The 20,196-nt window shown below is 33.2% G+C and overlaps 1 non-coding gene across 1 annotated transcript; it reads left to right on the top strand.

Moving 5' to 3' along the window:
- Positions 1–299: 299 nt before the first annotated feature.
- LOC131178236 (small nucleolar RNA R71) lies at positions 300–406 on the top strand. Its single transcript, XR_009147368.1, has one exon. It is a non-coding gene; the product is annotated as a small nucleolar RNA R71 (small nucleolar RNA).
- Positions 407–20,196: the final 19,790 nt, after the last annotated feature.

Consider the following 20,196-nt stretch of genomic DNA (forward strand, 5'->3'; position numbering starts at 1 on the left):
TGCTGTGCTGGTTGCTTGCACCAACAGTGTTAGCTTGCATTTTGTCAAGTCGCTTCATGAGCTGATCAAATTGAGCATTTATCATGCTTAGGGCATCCACTTCCAGGATCCCTGCTGTTCTCCTAATGTTTCCTCTTTCATTTGACCACTCGTAGTTGTGATATGTGACCCTCTCCAGAAGTTTAAGTGCTCATGTCACTGTTTTCTCCATTAGGTCATCTTCTGCAGTTGAATCTACCGTGCTCCTTATAGAGAGTAGTAGCCCATTATAAAAATTCTGAACTAGGAGCCAATCTTCTATGCCATGGTGTGGACATTCCCTCTGCAGGTCCTTATATCTTTCCCATGCGTCATAGAGTGATTCGCTTTCCTTTTGTCTAAAAGTGTTGAGTTCAACCCTCAACTTTACAGTCTTTGTAGGTGGAAAATACCTTGCTAGAAAAGCTTGTGAGAGGTCTTCCCAAGTGGTGAATGTTCCAGCTGGTTGAGAAAGTAACCACTTCCTTGCTTTGTCTCAAAACGAGAATGGGAATGCTCTAAGCCTTATAGCTTGATCAGATACTCCATTCATCTTGATTGTGTCACATAGGGCAAGAAAGCACTGGAGGTGGTAATGTAGATCTTCTGTTGGTGAACCCCCAAATTGGGTCTGTTGGATCATCTGGAGCCATGTCGGTTTTAATTCTTGTTGGCATCCATTGTGGGTCTTATAACACTAGGTTGGAATCCTTGTATAGATGGAGCTCCGTAATCCTTTAAGAGTTTTGGCCTATTTTTGTTGTTGTCAGCCATGATTAGAGTTTCTGGATTTTCTTGATCTTGTTCTTGGTGTCTCCTTTCTCTCCTGATTGCTCTCAGAGTTCTGTCAATCTCGGGATCCAAGTCCAAAACTTCTTCTTCTGGCTTTGCTCTAGTCATGCACTAGACCAAATGCCTGAGAGGAAATAAAAGAAATAAAACAAATTAAATAAAACTAAATAATAAATACAAATTCCTAAATCAGCTAAATTGCCTATCGCTTAATATTACTAAAGCTAAAATCCCCGGCAACGGCGCTAAAAACTTATTTGCTGGTTTTTTCAACCCCGCAAGTACATGGATCACTAACAAGTAATAAAGTAATGAGTGAAGTATAATCCCATGAGAAATTTAGTTAGTAAGTATCAGACTACACAGCAGTTCTGACTGTTTAGGCTACCAAATATGAATGAAGAGTATATTAAACTTATTTTGGATGCTGAAAATAAACTTTGAATAAAACTTATCTATTGAAACAATTCCAAAATTAAGATTTCACACTGTAATCTTATTATGGATTTTAATCTCGTCTATTCATTGGATTGAGTGTAACGCCCCTTACCCGTCTACTGTCTAGTTGAGCAAGAAGTGCCACGGTTGGTGCCGGAGCACCTTATCTTATCTTATCATGTCCATTGTAAATTTTTAATATCATTTAAAAATAGGTAATCCATGTGTAGAATTTTTTTTTTTATATATAGAGACCCGGACAGAGCCTCCTCTATTTTGTTAGCATCTAGCGAGTTCCACTAATTACCTGTTAACATGTTCATATTCATTTCACATTTTTCTATATCATATTCTATTATATCATATCATTCATAATTATTATTGAAATCTCAAAAGGGTATCGTCTATTGTATTCATATAGAAATTCATAAACAATAATTTACAAGTTTACGTACAATCTCAAAATTTAATTACAATCCAAAATGAAATACATCATGGGTTTATGTACAATGAACCAAAAAGATAAAATCTAGACATACATGGGCCCTACCAACAAAATTACAACTATCAAGGTTACTAGTAGACACTGGCAAATCTGATTGGCCTTTATATGAGCACTACTGCTGCTGCAGTTGCTGGGACTGGTCTCCAGTACCTACGCGATGGAAAACCAACACGCTAAGCATAACGCTTAGTGGTGCATAATTTATAATAACAATAACTAAACAATTGAAATAATAATTCTATATGGCAATTCATAATTTCTAGGTCTTTTGCATTTTCATTGCACTTTGGAAACAATTGAAATTATCGAGATATTTTCTGTTTACTTATTATATATTAAGTCTTAATTAATCATTATCAGTGCCCAAGAAACCTATAACAGATTATAAAAGCTGGATACACTGGAGTATACTAGTTAAGCAGCCATATGTCTATCCAGTATACGTCGGTCATGTCAGGAATGAGGCCTACAGGCAGGCATTTAAACGAGATATAATATTAGGCACAATGGCCAATGGGCAGGCATATAGACTGTAGAACAATCATGTCAGACAGATTTTATCTGTTAATGATTATTCTTATGAGTAGTACTGCTATCTGTAGTCCTTATTTGGTATACCAATTGATCCAAATTAAATAAATAAGTCTAAGTATACTATGGCCAATTAAACATTATTACTTATTTATTAGAAATGTTCATGTCACTTTATAGTGGGAAAATAGATCCCACATACCTCTTTCATGTGATTTAGTGTTTAAAGGCTTATTAGGGTTAAATTCCTACCATAAGATAATTTATCTTATGGACCTTTCTTTAGGTTCAGTTTTTGTGTCTTACTTTTACCTATCTATTTGATCAGTTTGTAGCCACTGTTTGGCCACACTTCCTTCATGGAAGTTGTTCCTCTATGTCTTGTCTTTATTTTACCTTTTGAATTATGTCAATTAGGTTTTTGGAACTCAAGTTATGGTCAGATAACCATAACTGATTCATTTCCTAATTCTGGTTCCTTAACTAGGCAGCTTTTAAACTTAAACTTTACCTAATTAATGGAACATGTTGTAGTCACTTTTAGGTATAGTGATCTTCATAGAAATTATTGTCCTATTTCTTATGATCATTGAGAAATTTGAATCACAATTTTTCAAGTTTTGTGGAATCACTTAGAGCCAATTAACTGGCCTGAACTCATGTGCCCTGTGCCAACAGAATTTCAATTCAAGTCAGTGACTACAAGTTAAATTTTAAGGTTCTTACATTCATAATTTGACGAAGGTTCCTAAAAAAAAGTTGGATCCCTATTTCTTAGGTTTCCAGAACAGTATGGCTCATCCCAATTGGATTTTTCTAGTGGGAGATATAACTAAAAGACTATTCTGGGGTCAAATGAAGTTTGGTCAGTTTCTAGGTTTTGATGTATTGACTTGTTCTAGCAATTTGACCTAGTTCTCTTGATTTCTGGCTTTTAGTCAAAGTACAAATTTTGTAGATCTATGTCTTATGGAAAATTTTTCATTGGTTTCATTACATTTGAATTCTTGTAGACCAAGTTATGGCTATTTTGCCAAACCTGGTGGGGTATGCTTATGTCCATCAATTTTTGGACAACCTAGTTCTAGACAGTTTTGTGACCCAAATTGGGCCAGCAATTTGGTTTGGTTTATGGCATTTCTAGGTTCTGTAGTCTTCATGAAAATTGTATCCCTATGTCTAATCTTTCCAATGGTATAAAATTCAAGTCATTTGGACTAGTATAGAGAGAGTTAGGACCAAATGAATACGTACTGTTCATTTGGTCATTTTCTGGGTTCTATGCATGGTCATCCAGATTGGGATAGTGTTTAGGTCAAGTTTTGGACAGAATTTGGGCATACTTTTTTCATGGAAAATGGAGTGTTTTGGGTTTGGTTTCACCTTCAATTAGCCTCATACCAATTGGAGCAACACAAATTCAGTTATGGCTCAAAACGCAAGCTGGACTCAATGAGTCCCAAACCTGCAGAAAAAGCACTCCCAACTTTTCAATTTCCTCCAACTCCCTTACTTCAATTGGCATACAAAGCACTTTTATAAGCAATAATTTCATCTCAATTAGGTTAATTTCAAGCAACTACCCAAAATCCCCAATTCATATGCACAAACCCTAATTTCAAATATCCAATTTATACAAACTTAACTCATTCAAACTTCTAATCATATCAACTTATGAAACATCCTCATGGAACCAATTTTCATCATTTAAAAGCATCAAACCCCAAAGAGTTTAATGGCTGCTGAAATTAGGGTTCTTAAATTTCTTCTCATTTGTTTTCAATTTCATGTTGTACTCACTCATTTCATCATGCTTTCAAGATTTAAAGAAGAGAGGGAGAGGTATCTTGCACTAACCTCTTGTGACCCAACTTTAAACTTCCCAAAACTTTATATTTCCTTCTTCTTATGGGTACCTAGAGCTTCCTTATGTTGTAGGGATGATTTTTTTGTGAAGGGAATTTAAGGTTTTATGGGGAGGAAGCTTAGGAAATCAAGCTTTGAGAAAGAAAAATGGAGGGAGAGAGAGAGCTTGAAATTTCGACCATGGAGGAGAGAGAAGAAGAAGATGGCTTTGGTAGGTGGGTTTTGTCTCTTATGTCTATATATATATATATATATATATATATATATATATATATATATATATATATATATATATATATATTTATTTATTTATTTATTTATTTATTGTACTAAATTTTTTTATAATGTCACAATGTCATTTTTATTTTTATTTTCTTTTCTCTTCTTCTTCTTTCTTTTCTCATTTTCCACAAATAAATTTATAATTTTAATTTATTTTAATTATTTTAATTTCTCTCATTTTTTTAATTGACATTTAGGTCAAAATTCATCTCTGAGGGTGAAATGACCAAAATGCCCTTCATTGTGCTTATTCGATTATTTTTGTCCGTACTGATTAATAAATTCTCTTAAATTTTCTTTAATATCTTTAATGTCATTTTTACCTAAATAAACCTTTAATTAAGTCCCAAAATTATTTTTCTATATTTTCTTAACATTTATTCCATCAATTTATGTCTCCTCACTATAGTTTAAGTGTCGTTCCAGACATTCTGATTGTCCGAACAGACATTAGTTGTCGGAATAGTAGAATGTACGGACTACCTATGGTGAGGGCGTTACATTGAGGATCGTCACTTTGATGTAAATTAATCCTAGGATATCTTAGGTCCTCTTTCAAGGCACCTAAGGTGTGGTCCGATTAGAGCCAAACCCTACTTTCATTGATAATTAGTCCTCATAAAACCCTTTAAGATCTATGATTAATTTTGAAACTCCACAAAGGTCATCAGCCTATCTCTAAGTTAGATTTCCTAGGTTCAAAATCCTAATTTTCTAATATTAATCTTCACCTTTCGGTCCTTTAATTAATAGTTGTAATCAACACTAAGTGGGCACCAACACATAGCATGCATTAAGATCATAAGAAATTGAATCAAATAGCAAAACTCAAATCTAATAAATAAAACTCAGTATTTGTCCATAATAATAATTACAAGCATTACTCTTCCAATTCCAGAATCAAGCATTTACTCACTCATGGTGAGTTTAACAAATATAATAGAAATAAAATGAGAGAACATGAATGGTCTTAAAGAAATAGAACAAAAGAACCGATGAGGATTTTTTGTAGCCTTGAACTTGTGGAACTTCGGCTGGGGGCTTCCCTCTTATACTAATGATCTACTCTCCAAGACGGCTGTAAAGGATGTGAATATGAAGTTGAGATTAGATCTGGAATTAAGATTTCTCTCCTAAAACTTCAAAACTAAAAAAAACTAGAAAACAAAACTCTCTTATATTTTCTGCGGCTCCTCCATTTATATTGAATGATCTAAGGTTAGGTTTTTAGAGTCCTCAAGGCATTAGGAGTCTCTTTTCTTTATCAAAGCTGGAGCTGGAACCAATTCAAGAAACTGATTGTCGCATGATACACGACTCATGTGTCACTATATGGCCCAGGGTCGTGTAACTTACTGGAGCTTGAATTATTGCATCTTGTATCGGAACAGGACTTTACTCGGGCCTCGGGTAGTTACACGGGCTTGATTACACAGCCCGTGTACTTTTGTGCTTCAGGGAAATCTTCATGCTTGGCCTGCAGAGACTTACACGGGTCTTCATATTTTACACGGGGTATGGTACACGGCCCGTGTACTTTGATTCTTCCTTGGCTTTTTATTTTTCTCTTGGTAGTAAGTTACACGGGTCTGTGGCTTTGATTACACGACACGTGTACGGTGTATCAGCAACACTTCTCAATTCTTTGGCCTTTCCAAGCTCTCTACTTTGCTCCTATGCCTTGGAACCTCTTCAAAACACTTAGAAACATATAAAAAACATAGAATTTAAAGTTTGGTAATGGAATTTACAAAAGTACTTGAAATTGATGATTATGCATGAGATTACTTATCTAAATACTATGAAATATTATACAAATGTACTTAAAAATATCTATATAATACAAGTGTATCACTAGTCTAACCTCATTAATTCAAGTGCTACTCCTTTACTAATATTCCTAAAAATCTCATTTATTATTCTTGTATCAAACTTTTTATATAAAAATACAATTTTTAAACCTACACACACAAGTAATTCAAACAGGGGTCATTGTTTACAAATAATTTTCCTGCACAAGTACTCCCTATCTGAGGTTGCTAAATTAAATAAGCGAAAGTTATTGAATGATTAAAATTAATCTATTATTGATAATTTGATTTTCACGTAAGTTCAATTTATAAACAACCCTGAGTTTCTAATTAACTTATTTTATCTTTTTACTAAGTTACCCTAAAGATAATTAAACTAAATAATTTATGTACATATGTCATTTATGCTAATAAACACCTAAAGGTCCCAAATAATTACAATATAAAAAAACTTGTTTCTAATACGCTAATTTATTATATAATTTACCAAGTATTTAATTGAATTTAATTGTCATGGCAAACATGGGTTAAAATACAAATAAAATTGATTTTAGTATTTATCGAATAAATTCTTATTATTAGTACATATTACATACAAAATTATTATTTTAAAGTTTAAGGGATACTTACCTTTTAATTATTGTAGTTACCATCGGAGCAAGCTATCCTTAAAGAAGGACCTTATCTTTTATAATGACAAGTTAATCCATATCTTACTCCCATTAAGCTCCATGTAATCTCCACGTAATTATTATACTTTTTGGTACTTACCTTAGGGCTGCTCACTAATTTATTTTTAAAATAAAATAAACTTTATAATTAAAAATTTAATCACTTACAATTTGAGTGTTTAATGGGTCAAGACTATACAATAGCCATGGGTCCATCTAACCTAATTCTAACACTTCATAATATCCTATTATATCATATAAAATATTAAGGTACAGTTTGGTATAAATGAATTCTATAAAATTTTGTAAAATTCATTTGTAAATCTGAAATTTTAGTGTTTGGTGTAAATAAAAATTCATTTAGAATTCTTAACAATTAATTCCATAGAATTTATTATAATTAAACCAAATTCCATCAAAATTGATAGAATTTACAAATGAATTTCAAATTTAAAATTATATATATTTCAAATGACAAAATTATCCTCTTATTATATATGATTTTATTTTATTTTATTTTATTTATTCCAAATACAAAATTTATTTCATTTGAAATAAATTCTATATTTAATATAAAATCTTGATGGTGTTGGGAAGTGTGGTTAGGGCCTTAGAGGATGTATTTCAAAAATTTTATCTAGGGTTTCATGTATACATATAAGTGTATTATGATCCTAGCCTTTCTCTAATGCCCTAAAGCATGTCAAAACACTCTTTTAACATGCATTTGTGATTCATTTGCTATTAAAGATTGAGGTTTAACAATTAAATCTAACAAACCCTAACTAAAAGAGGGTTTAAAGACAACTAACCTGAAGGGGGGCAGAATCAAACTTCTTGCTCCCTTTGGAAGTCTCCAAGATCACTACTTGTTGCTCCTCTAGCTTGTCCATCACAAGCTTCCACCATGATCACCTTAGGCAGCCCAAGTCCTCTCTTTGATGCTTGCCAACCACTAACTTTTGGGGTATATACTTTAGGTAATTTCTATGGATGTATTTGAGCTAGAAACCTTTTCTAGTGTCTTTGATTCAAGAAAGAAACAAGCTTTCTTTCTATCATGGAGGAAAAATAAGAAGGAGAGAGAGAGAGAGAGAGAGAGAGAGGTTTTCATCCAAGGTCTCAAGGAAGAAGAAGATTCAACTCTTTTGGTCCTCTTCTTATATTGTATTTATATACAAGAGACAAAACCCATTAATGGAGTGCCACATGTCAAGCTCCAATTTAATCTAGCTTTTTATGTGTCTTAATCTCATTATGACACTTGTCAAGACAAGATTAAATCATTAACAATCATCTTTCATCACATGAAAGACAAATGGCATACATCCATGAGTGACACGTGTCACCATCTCATGGTGCCACGTGTCACCTTGTAAAATTACCGTTTTCCCTTGCAATGAATTTTGAATTCTCAATTCAAAATTTTAATTTCTCCCTCAAATTAATTTATATTATATATAAATTAATTAATTAATTAATCTCCATTAATTAATCTCACTATCGAATTCATATTTAAACTCTTTAAATATAAATTCAACTTTCATCATACATCCAATATTCAAGATTTGGTTTTAAGTTATGCTAGGGACTTTGCAATCTTATTGCAATCCGAATCTATTTAATTAATTAATTAAACTCTTTAATTAATCAATTAAATCATAATTTACTTGGTGGTTAACTTGTGTAGGTGCGTGACTTACTAGGCTCATTAACAATTGGCAATGAGAAATGATATTAACTCTTGATATCATTGGAACTCTTCTAGACCGCAAATGATTTCCCTAAATCATTTTAGGCATCTTATAGACCATGGTTGACACCTAGCATAGCCTACCATGGTCACCCAATTAGTAATAAGGTTTACTTTAAAAAGAACCTTTAATCATACGTTACCATGCACTAAAATCCCTCCGTATTACGTCCCAATTCCATTTAGGGTCATGGTTGAGTCAAACCCCTTTTATGGAATCTTATGCACTCATTTGAAATCTGATTCTTGACATATAAGGCTTTACCATCAGCAAACACCTTTCCTAATAAAGTTATCCGTTCTGGCCAGGAACTTAATCTTGTCAAGAACAGCTCAAATCCGCATAAGACTTTTAACCCTATTTACTCGAGGCTACGTATCCCCTCTTGACTGAACACTTGTTCCAACATATAACTAATCTGAGCCAGCACACACCGAAGTATCCATACACAGTATAGACATGTAAGTGGTATCAAACTCAAACCACCCATATAAAAGACAATCGTGTCATCTCAAGTCTAAGAATTTTATGCACTATACGACACAGATAACATTTTATTGACTCGAGTAAATGCTATGTTCATGTTATCTAAATGTCACAAGTTCGACCAACTTATCTCATAAGTGTCCACTGTATTTATCCCGATATCTCATATCAGATGGCATGAGGCTCACCATTCCATGTTCATTAGTATCTCATACTTATCAATGGAGATAAAAAGAGGTGACAACTCTTTGGATATAATGTGCTCGCCAAAATATCCTTTAGCTGTGAACTTTGATTTATAACAAATGTCTCATGTATTCTGCCACTCATATTCTTATCTCATAAGAATAGAACACATAACATATTGCAAATGGACAATTTCAAATAATATAGTATTAAACACACATAACATTTAAATGAAACGTTCATTGTCATTATAATATTTACAATGTTATTTATAAGTTACAAGATTAGTGCATGCTCTAGGGCACACATAACTAACAAATCTATTAAACTAAGAAATTCATTTGTAAATAAATTCTATCATAGAATTCATTTGCAAATGAAATGAATTTTACCATAAAATTGAACAAACAGGGTTTGAATTAAAATTAAAATATAAATTTCTATTAAGGAACATCAAATTACAAACATAAATGTTAATTATAGATTTTGACAAATTTGTAGTGTTTTTTATTAGTAGTATGCCCTAGAGCATATCATTTTGTATGTATCTTGTACATATTTTTATTAATAAAAGGCATTTTAACTTTTCTATTTACATAATCCATTTATGTGTAATTGAAAAGGTCCATTGATATTTTGTTAGAAATTCTATTCTTAAGTTGTTAAGAATATGAGTGACAATATTTTTAGCACAATGTGTCATAAATTAGTTCACAATCGAGGATACTTCACAAAGGACATGAGTTATCCAGAAAGATTGTAATCATGTTTGTCCTAAAAGTATTAATATGAGATATAAATAAGTTAGAGTGGTGAGTCTCATGCCACATAACAAACATGATAGGCACTTGTACATGATAAGTAGGCCGAACCAGTGATGCTTATGACAAGCACATGGAGTTTACTCTTGTTAATGCATTGTCATATATCATATCAGTGCATATAATCTTTAGACCTGAGATAACACAGTTATCTTATATATAGGTGGTTTGAGTTTGATACTGCTTTCATAATTGTACTGTGTATGGGTATATGGGCATGTGTTAGCTCTTACCAGTTATATATGGAGATAAGTGTTGATCAAGATGGAATCTGTTACTCTAAGTAAATAGGGATAAAATCCTATGTTCATTTAATTATTCTTGATGATTTAAGTTCCTGATAAGGACAGATAGATTTAGTCAGAAAAGAGTTTTTGACAAGAACATCTAATTAATCAAGAATTAGAATTAAAAGAGAGCATAATGTTCATAGTGAATAGAGTTTGACATTAACCATGACTCTAACTGGAATTGGGATTTTGTAATGGAGAGATTCTAGTGCATGGCAACATATGATTAAAGGTTCATTTAAAGTATTCCTTATTACTGATTGGGTGGGCATGGCATGCTATGCTAGGTGTCAACCATGATCTATGAGATGCCTGAAATGATTTAGAGAAATCATTTACGGTAAGAAAGAGTTCTAATGATATTAAAAGATAACATCCTTTCTCATTTGCAATAAGTAATGAGCCTAGTAAGTCACAAATCAACACAAGTTAATCACCAAGTAAAATGTGATCTAATTGATTAATTAAAGAGTTTAATTAATTAATTAAAAAGGTTTGGTTTGCAATAAGATTGCAAAATCCCTAGCATGATTTGAAACTAAATTTAGGTTATTGGATGTATAGCATAAATTAAATTTATATTTAAATTATTTAAATATGAATTTAATTGTGAGAAATTAATAAATGAAGATTAATTAATCAATAAATTTATATTTGATATAAATTAATTTGAAGAGGAGAAATTATAATTTTGGGTTGAGAACTCAAATTAAAAAGTAAGGGTAAATTGATCTTTTTACATGGTGACATGTGGCACCATGAGATGGTGACACATGGCACTATACAAGCTTACCACTTGTCTTCCCATAATGGAAGACCACCTTTTTGTGATTTAATTGGAGCTTGACACTTGGCTTAATTAGATTAAGTAAAAAAAAAGTAAGATTGGATCTTATGGTGACATGTGGCAAGGGAGTAAGTGAGTGTTGACTTTTGTATATAAGGGAAAAGGAAGAAAGAGAATTGATCTTCTTCTTCTCTCCCATTTTGGATGGCAACTTGGGGCTTCTTCTCCTCTCTTCATTTCTCAATTGATTCAAAGAGAAAACATTTATTTCCTTTCAATTAAAATTGTTAGAAAAGGTTTCTAGTACCCTATACACCCATACACCCTCACTAAAGCTTAAAACCCCCAATTACAAGTGGTTGGCAAGGCTTAGGAAGTTAAGATTGGGCTGCCATTGGTGAGCTTGTGGTGGACAAGCTAGAGGGACTACAATTGGGGTCCTAAGAGCATCCTAAGGAAGAGGGATTCATTGATTATGCACCTTGAAGATTAGTAATCAAAACCCCTCTTTTTGTTAGGGTTTAATGAATTAAATTCCTAAAGTTCAATTCTTGATGGCAAATGAATGTTTAGTGCATGATAAAATGTGTTTTGGTATGCTTTTGGGCATTGGAAATTGATTAGGCACATAACTCATCAAGCATGATAAATGCAACTCTAGATTGAATTTTAAATTTCAATGTTCTAATGCCCTAAATGCCATGCTTCCATGCCTTCAATTGGTATCAGCGCCACTATATTTACCATTAGGATTGATTTTGAGCTTTAATTGTGTGATTGGATGAAGTTTGAATTGATTTGAAGTTTTTTTGGATAAAAAATGTCAAACTGCTGCAAGAAACACGACCTGGACCGTGTTCCTAGTTTTTACACTGCCCAAGGCGTGTTTCTAGTGTACACGAGTGTGTTAACGAGCGCCCAGGGGCATGTCGTTCAATGACATGGCCTGTGTCCCTCGCACACCTCAACCTGTGTTAAAGACAGTGTTTACACGGGCTACCCCATGTTCTGGCGCGCCGCAGACCCTGCAAAGGTTGCACGGGCCGTGTTTTCTCCTTAGGGGCGTGTTGGGCCTTTTATGCAATTGTTGTATAATTTAAAGCCCATAATTAAGCCCAAACCTAATTAAATGGTTTAATCAAGAATTCCAATCACACAAATAATTTATGAAAATTGTTTTCATAGAATTAAATTTGGAAAAAGTTTCTAAATTTAAAATTATTTGAATGAGATTCAAATTTAATTTTTAGTTGAATATGTGATATTCAATTTAATTTTTAAAAATGTCTATTTTATTTAATTGTTAAATTGTAATATGCATGATGGATGATCATGGACAATAAAAGACCAATGTAATTGGATTTATTTCTTTTATTTTTCTTTGTGATGTAAAATAATTAATTTATTTTAGTGGCATGTATTATAAATATTATGATAACTTAGGATGTAACTTCATTTATTTAAGGAATTTAAAGTCCATATTCTTGTATATTTACCTTGGTATGCCAATAGTTACAATATAATTGGATTGCAAGAAGAACAAGGAGGTCAAGAGCATTGATGGGACCAGTGGGAGGAGATCAAGATCAAGGGTTGATTATGTACTCCTTTAGAAATTCTTGTAAAATGAATGAATGAAATACACCTAGGAATACCCTGATTCAATTCTTGGTGGCTCAGAATTGAATCCCTTAGAAATTTCATAATCATACCATATTATTTGTTTATCCATGTATACATGAGATGTGTATGAATGTATGCAAGTATGTGATATATGCATGCCAACTGGATAATGTGCAAAGTGAGACCATAATAGTAATTAGGCAGACCACAAAATCTTCTAAACAAATGATTAAGTTGGTAATGGTATAATTATGGTAATTATATCATGGCCCTCCATTGAGGCAGTTATTTTAAGAAATTTTAAACATTTGCATTATTAGCTATTTGAGCTTGGGAATGATGCATTTGTTTAAGAGATTTTCTTAAGAATAATTGTTAAGCATAAGATGTAGTAAATATGTAAATGGTTGGTGGCCAATAATGGATGTGCCTGAGGTCATTAAAATTATTTGCATGCTTACTAGCTCAATGAGATAAACTTTGTAACACCCCTTACCCGACTACAGTGTAGCCGAGCAAGTTATGCCACTCAGTGTGCCGAGCACTCTATTTTATCTTAATTCATTTTTATTCTTCCTTTTGAATATAACTTGTGAAATATAATTTATTTAAGCCATTTATCGAAATTATAATTTATTTGAGGTTCCGAGAATTTTATAGAAAATCCGGCAAAGTACCTGCTAAAAATGGAGAAAACAGTTCTTCGGAACCTGTGAAAAACATTTCCTATGATCATATTCAATCATCTCATCACTCTCAAACTTCAATATCAAAATCTTAACATTTTTCACCATTCATTTCTCAATCATTCATCTCATGTGATATCATGTATAAATCACAGATAAACATTCACTTTTACATTCATTAATACGATTTTTCATTATTTAAATGAACCTCAAAATACATTCCATAAGTTCAAATACATATGATAAAATAGAAATTAGTTACAAAATGTCAAAATGAAACCTAGTGTCCTACCAATGCACTGTGGATGGTGAGGTGACACGGACACTATGCAGAACTGTGAACTGCCTTACCGAATCTGTGGTCTACTGGGCCCTCTGTCCAAATCTTCAGTACCTACGCGTTGCAAAAGCGACGCGCTAAGCATAAAGCTTAGTGGTGCAAATAATACAAGAAAATATAATATGCAAATAAAAATAATAATTTCCTTGCTATTGTGTTCATAAGAAATGAATAATTACTAACTTATTGTTTAGTCGAGGGCTAATCATGTTTTATGATATTAACTTCTTCATGCATTTCGTTAATTATTTTCTTCATGATCTTGAGCTTCTTTGTATTTTTGTAATCATTCCTGATTCTTAATTTTCGTATTTTCTTTAATAATCAGTTCAATCACAGTTATACTTTTCCATGCCCAAGTAACCTATACTGGACGACTGGACTGGATAACGGGTCGTTGGCACTAAACACCGCGGTGCCTCAGGCCGTCATACCATGGGACGCAGAATGTCTACCACGTATGCAGTCAGTATGGCTAAAAAGCCATGATATCACATAATCGGGCATAAAAGCCATGAATACGAGCATAAAAGCCATGAATATGGGCATAAAGCCATGAATACAGGCATAAAGCCTTTCGCAATACTGCTAAAACAATACCCTATTGGCATGCCAAACTATCCAAACCAATCTTGTTAGGTATACTAGGGCATTTGATACTTTAAAATTCTTCAATCTTTGAATTTCAACTTTTGGTGTCACTATTCATTTCATTGGTCAACAAGAAAGTTGACTTTTGCATAGAAAGTAGGTACATTGACTTTGGCACTTCAAACATACCACATTTTTCATTTAAAACTTGTTGGAAGTGATCACCATTACCATTTCTAGGCTTAAACCAAGGGAAACAAAATTTTCAGTTTTTGAAGCTTAACTTTACTATTCCATTAAGCACTGTTACAGTGGGAATTTGAGGAAATGATAAACATGAAAGTTGTTCCTTATTTTGTCTAGTTGAATTTCTTTTTTTGAATTACTCCATTTGGAGTTTTGTAGATCAAGTTATGGCCAAAATAAGTTTACTGTTCACGTGCACTGTTCATGCTGAGATTTTGGGTCTGGCAGATTTTTGGTCCAACTTTGGTCAGTAATTTCATCAAGTTAAGTTCATAATTTGGTCTAACTTTCTTCTTATGAAATGTTCTACCATACCTTAGGTTTCCATCGGTTCAAGAATCGCTTAAATCCGAGTTTTCTAGAGAGAGTTATAGTCCTCCAAACATTACTGCTCAAATGAAAATCTGCAGAGTTGCAGGTCTGATAACTCAACTTTGCCCAATAATTTGAATGGGTTAATGGCATAATTTGGGGTGATGTTCTTCATGAAAGTTGTTTGTCTATATCATATCTTGTTATTGTAAACATTTCAGGTCAATTGACCATATCTACAGTGAGTTATGGCCAAATGAACAGTTACTATTCATTTGGTCATTTCTGCAGGTGCTGTTGCAGGGTATCCGGATTGGGGCCAACTTTTGGTCCTCTTGCTTTGGTCTTTTGGGCATGGTTTCTTCAGCAAAAATGTGCCATTATAAGCCTAGTTTCATGTCCAATTGGCCAAACACCAATTGGACCTACACAGCCAAAGTTATGGCTGTCTAAGTGGACTGAAATTTCAGTCACCTCTTTGCACTTACAAGGCAGCCTACTCATTCCCTTTGCCATGCTACATTTCAATCCAAATTATGGTCAACTTACCTAAAATGGTCACTAATTGACCCTTATAATGTTCTTTCACAATTTCATAAGCTAAATCCAAGTTTCACACCTCAAAACCCTAATTTCCATTATAAATTTTCACAACTACCTTAATTAATCACTTTCATTCCTTACATATATATATATATATATATATATATATATATATATATATATATATATTAAAGATACTCTCTAGTTCACTCTAAGTCCATCAAGACACTCAATTATGTTCCTTCTTTAGGGCTGCCAAAAATCATGGTGGACATACACATAACTTTTATTCATTTAAGTTACAAATTCATACTTGTTTCAAGTCTCTAGCGTGGGATTAAAGAGTTTTAAGTATATATGTGCACTAACCTCTTGTAGGGCAGAATTTTCCCAAGTTAATCTTCACTTTCTTTCCCTTTCTAGGCTGCCAAACACTTCCCAAGAGGTAGAGACAAGTTTTTAGTGAAGGGACTTAGGGTTTTGGGGTGAGGAAAGCATGGAAATTGAAGCTTTATAAAGTTTGTTAATGGAGGAGTGAGGGAGGAGGTGAAAAACGTTTTTGAAGAAGAAGAAGGGCTGCTGTTTGCTTTTTAATTCTTTGGTCTCTTTTGACTCTTTTTATTAGTTAATTTGATGGTTACTTAATTGTGATTGGTGGACAATTTTAAATGACCTCATAATATGTCATAATTGGCATTTTATTATATTTTCTTTTCTCTTCTTCTCTACTCACTTTCAATTAAGTTTTTATCAATATTAATTCATATTTTATGTCATAATAATTATTTACTTAACTGGACAAGTCGGCCAAAAATCACCTCTGAAGGCGAAATGACCAAAATGCCCTCCGTTTGGCTTAACGGGTCAAAATTGTCTGTACCGTTTGAAAAATTTTTCTAGGTATTTTCTTGGCATTCTAATGCCATAGGAACCTCAATAACCCTTCTCTGGAGTCCCAAAAATTATTTTAAAAATTTTCCCCCGGGTCTAGGGCTCCTCGTTGCGAGAATCGCAACTTCCCTCTGGTTACCCTTCGCTTGGGCACCGGCTCATTTAACTTGGTTGTATTTTATTTCTAAAATTTTTACTAAATTTTTCTTATTAATATTTGAGTTAATTATGGTCCTTCACTTTAGTTTAAATATTTTTTTTTTCCAGAAGTTCTAGCTGTCCGGACCGACACTGGTCACCGGAACAGTAGACTGTGCGGAATTGCTACCGGGAGGATGTTACAACTCTTCCCCTCTTATTTAAATTTCGTCCTCGAAATTTACTCAATATAAATAGCCAATGAGCTAATACCTCTTTATTTCTTCACCTTTCCGTGTTATCCTACTTCACTTTCTCCTTAGTCTCAATCCTATCCTCAAACAGTTATGTACTCATCCTTTTTCATCTTAAATATAGTCTCCTTCTCATCTCCATTCGCTATCTCATTGTCTCTTCACTCTCTTATTCCATACCTTAACCTAAAATAAACAGGAAATACAGATCTGCAATAGTGTCACCTCGACTCTTATGAATGCAATGCATGATATGCAATCTATCTAGGTCCAGAAACGCCTAAACCGTGCTCTGATACCACTAAATGTAACACCCCTTACCCGACTACAGTGTAGCCGAGCAAGTTATGCCACTCAGTGTGCCGAGCACTCTATTTTATCTTAATTCATTTTTATTCTTTCTTTTGAATATAACTTGTGAAATATAATTTATTTAAGCCATTTATCGAAATTATAATTTATTTGAGGTTCCGAGAATTTTATAGAAAATCCGGCAAAGTACCGGCTAAAAATGGAGAAAACAGTTCTTCGGAACCTGTGAAAAACATTTCCTATGATCATATTCAATCATCTCATCACTCTCAAACTTCAATATCAAAATCTCAACATTTTTCACCATTCATTTCTCAATCATTCATCTCATGTGATATCATGTATAAATCACAGATAAACATTCACTTTTACATTCATTAATACGATTTTTCATTATTTACATGAACCTCAAAATACATTCCATAAGTTCAAATACATATGAGAAAATAGAAATTAGTTACAAAATGTCAAAATGAAACCTAGTGTCCTACCAATGCACTGTGGATGGTGAGGTGACACGGATACTATGCAGAACTGTGAATTGCCTTACCGAATTTGTGGTCTACTGGGCCCTCTGTCCAAATCTTCAGTACCTACGCGTTGCAAAAGCGACGCGCTAAGCATAAAGCTTAGTGGTGCAAATAATACAAGAAAATATAATATGCAAATAAAAATAATAATTTCCTTGCTATTGTGTTCATAAGAAATGAATAATTACTAACTTATTGTTTAGTCGAGGGCTAATCATGTTTTATGATATTAACTTCTTCATGCATTTCGTTAATTATTTTCTTCATGATCTTGAGCTTCTTTGTATTTTTGTAATCATTCCTGATTCTTAATTTCCGTATTTTCTTTAATAATCAGTTCAATCACAGTTATACTTTTCCATGCCCAAGTAACCTATACTGGACGACTGGACTGGATAACGGGTCGTTGGCACTAAACACCGCGGTGCCTCAGGCCGTCATACCATGGGACGCAGAATGTCTACCACGTATGCAGTCAGTATGGCTAAAAAGCCATGATATCACATAATCGGGCATAAAAGCCATGAATACGAGCATAAAAGCCATGAATATGGGCATAAAGCCATGAATACAGGCATAAAGCCTTTCGCAATACTGCTAAAACAATACCCTATTGGCATGCCAAACTATCCAAACCAATCTTGTTAGGTATACTAGGGCATTTGATACTTTAAAATTCTTCAATCTTTGAATTTCAACTTTTGGTGTCACTATTCATTTCATTGGTCAACAAGAAAGTTGACTTTTGCATAGAAAGTAGGTACATTGACTTTGGCACTTCAAACATACCACATTTTTCATTTAAAACTTGTTGGAAGTGATCACCATTACCATTTCTAGGCTTAAACCAAGGGAAACAAAATTTTCAGTTTTGAAACTTAACTTTACTATTCCATTAAGCCTTTATTCTGATGGGAATTTGAGGAAATGATAAACATGAAAGTTGTTCCTTATTTTGTCTAGTTGAATTTCTTTTTTTGAATGACTCCATTTGGATTTTTGTAGATAAAGTTATGGCCAAAATAAGTTTACTGTTCACGTGCAATTATTCATCTTTGAGATTTTGGGTCCGCGATTTTTGGTCCAACTTTGGTCAGTAATTTCATCAAGTTAAGTTCATAATTTGGTCTAACTTTCTTCTTATGAAATGTTCTACCATACCTTAGGTTTCCATCGGTTCAAGAATCGCTTAAATCCGAGTTTTCTAGAGAGAGTTATAGTCCTCCAAACATTACTGCTCAAATGAAAATCTGCAGAGTTGCAGGTCTGATAACTCAACTTTGCCCAATAATTTGAATGGGTTAATGGCATAATTTGGGGTGATGTTCTTCATGAAAGTTGTTTGTCTATATCATATCTTGTTATTGTAAACATTTCAGGTCAATTGACCATATCTACAGTGAGTTATGGCCAAATGAACAGTTACTATTCATTTGGTCATTTCTGCAGGTGCTGTTGCAGGGTATCCGGATTGGGGCCAACTTTTGGTCCTCTTGCTTTGGTCTTTTGGGCATGGTTTCTTCAGCAAAAATGTGCCATTATAAGCCTAGTTTCATGTCCAATTGGCCAAACACCAATTGGACCTACACAGCCAAAGTTATGGCTGTCTAAGTGGACTGAAATTTCAGTCACCCTGCTGCACTTACAAGGCAGCCTACTCATTCCCTTTGCCATGCTACATTTCAATCCAAATTATGGTCAACTTACCTAAAATGGTCACTAATTGACCCTTATAATGTTCTTTCACAATTTCATAAGCTAAATCCAAGTTTCACACCTCAAAACCCTAATTTCCATTATAAATTTTCACAACTACCTTAATTAATCACTTTCATTCCTTACATATATATATATATATATATATATATATATATATATATATATATATTAAAGATATTCTCTAGTTCACTCTAAGTCCATCAAGACACTCAATTATGTTCCTTCTTTAGGGCTGCCAAAAATCATGGTGGACATACACATAACTTTTATTCATTTAAGTTACAAATTCATACTTGTTTCAAGTCTCTAGCGTGGGATTAAAGAGTTTTAAGTATATATGTGCACTAACCTCTTGTAGGGCAGAATTTTCCCAAGTTAATCTTCACTTTCTTTCCCTTTCTAGGCTGCCAAACACTTCCCAAGAGGTAGAGACAAGTTTTTAGTGAAGGGACTTAGGGTTTTGGGGTGAGGAAAGCATGGAAATTGAAGCTTTATAAAGTTTGTTAATGGAGGAGTGAGGGAGGAGGTGAAAAACGTTTTTGAAGAAGAAGAAGGGCTGCTGTTTGCTTTTTAATTCTTTGGTCTCTTTTGACTCTTTTTATTAGTTAATTTGATGGTTACTTAATTGTGATTGGTGGACAATTTTAAATGACCTCATAATATGTCATAATTGGCATTTTATTATATTTTCTTTTCTCTTCTTCTCTACTCACTTTCAATTAAGTTTTTATCAATATTAATTCATATTTTATGTCATAATAATTATTTACTTA

Source organism: Hevea brasiliensis, chromosome 2 (assembly GCF_030052815.1).
Source record: "Hevea brasiliensis isolate MT/VB/25A 57/8 chromosome 2, ASM3005281v1, whole genome shotgun sequence".
Lineage (NCBI taxonomy): Eukaryota > Viridiplantae > Streptophyta > Magnoliopsida > Malpighiales > Euphorbiaceae > Hevea > Hevea brasiliensis.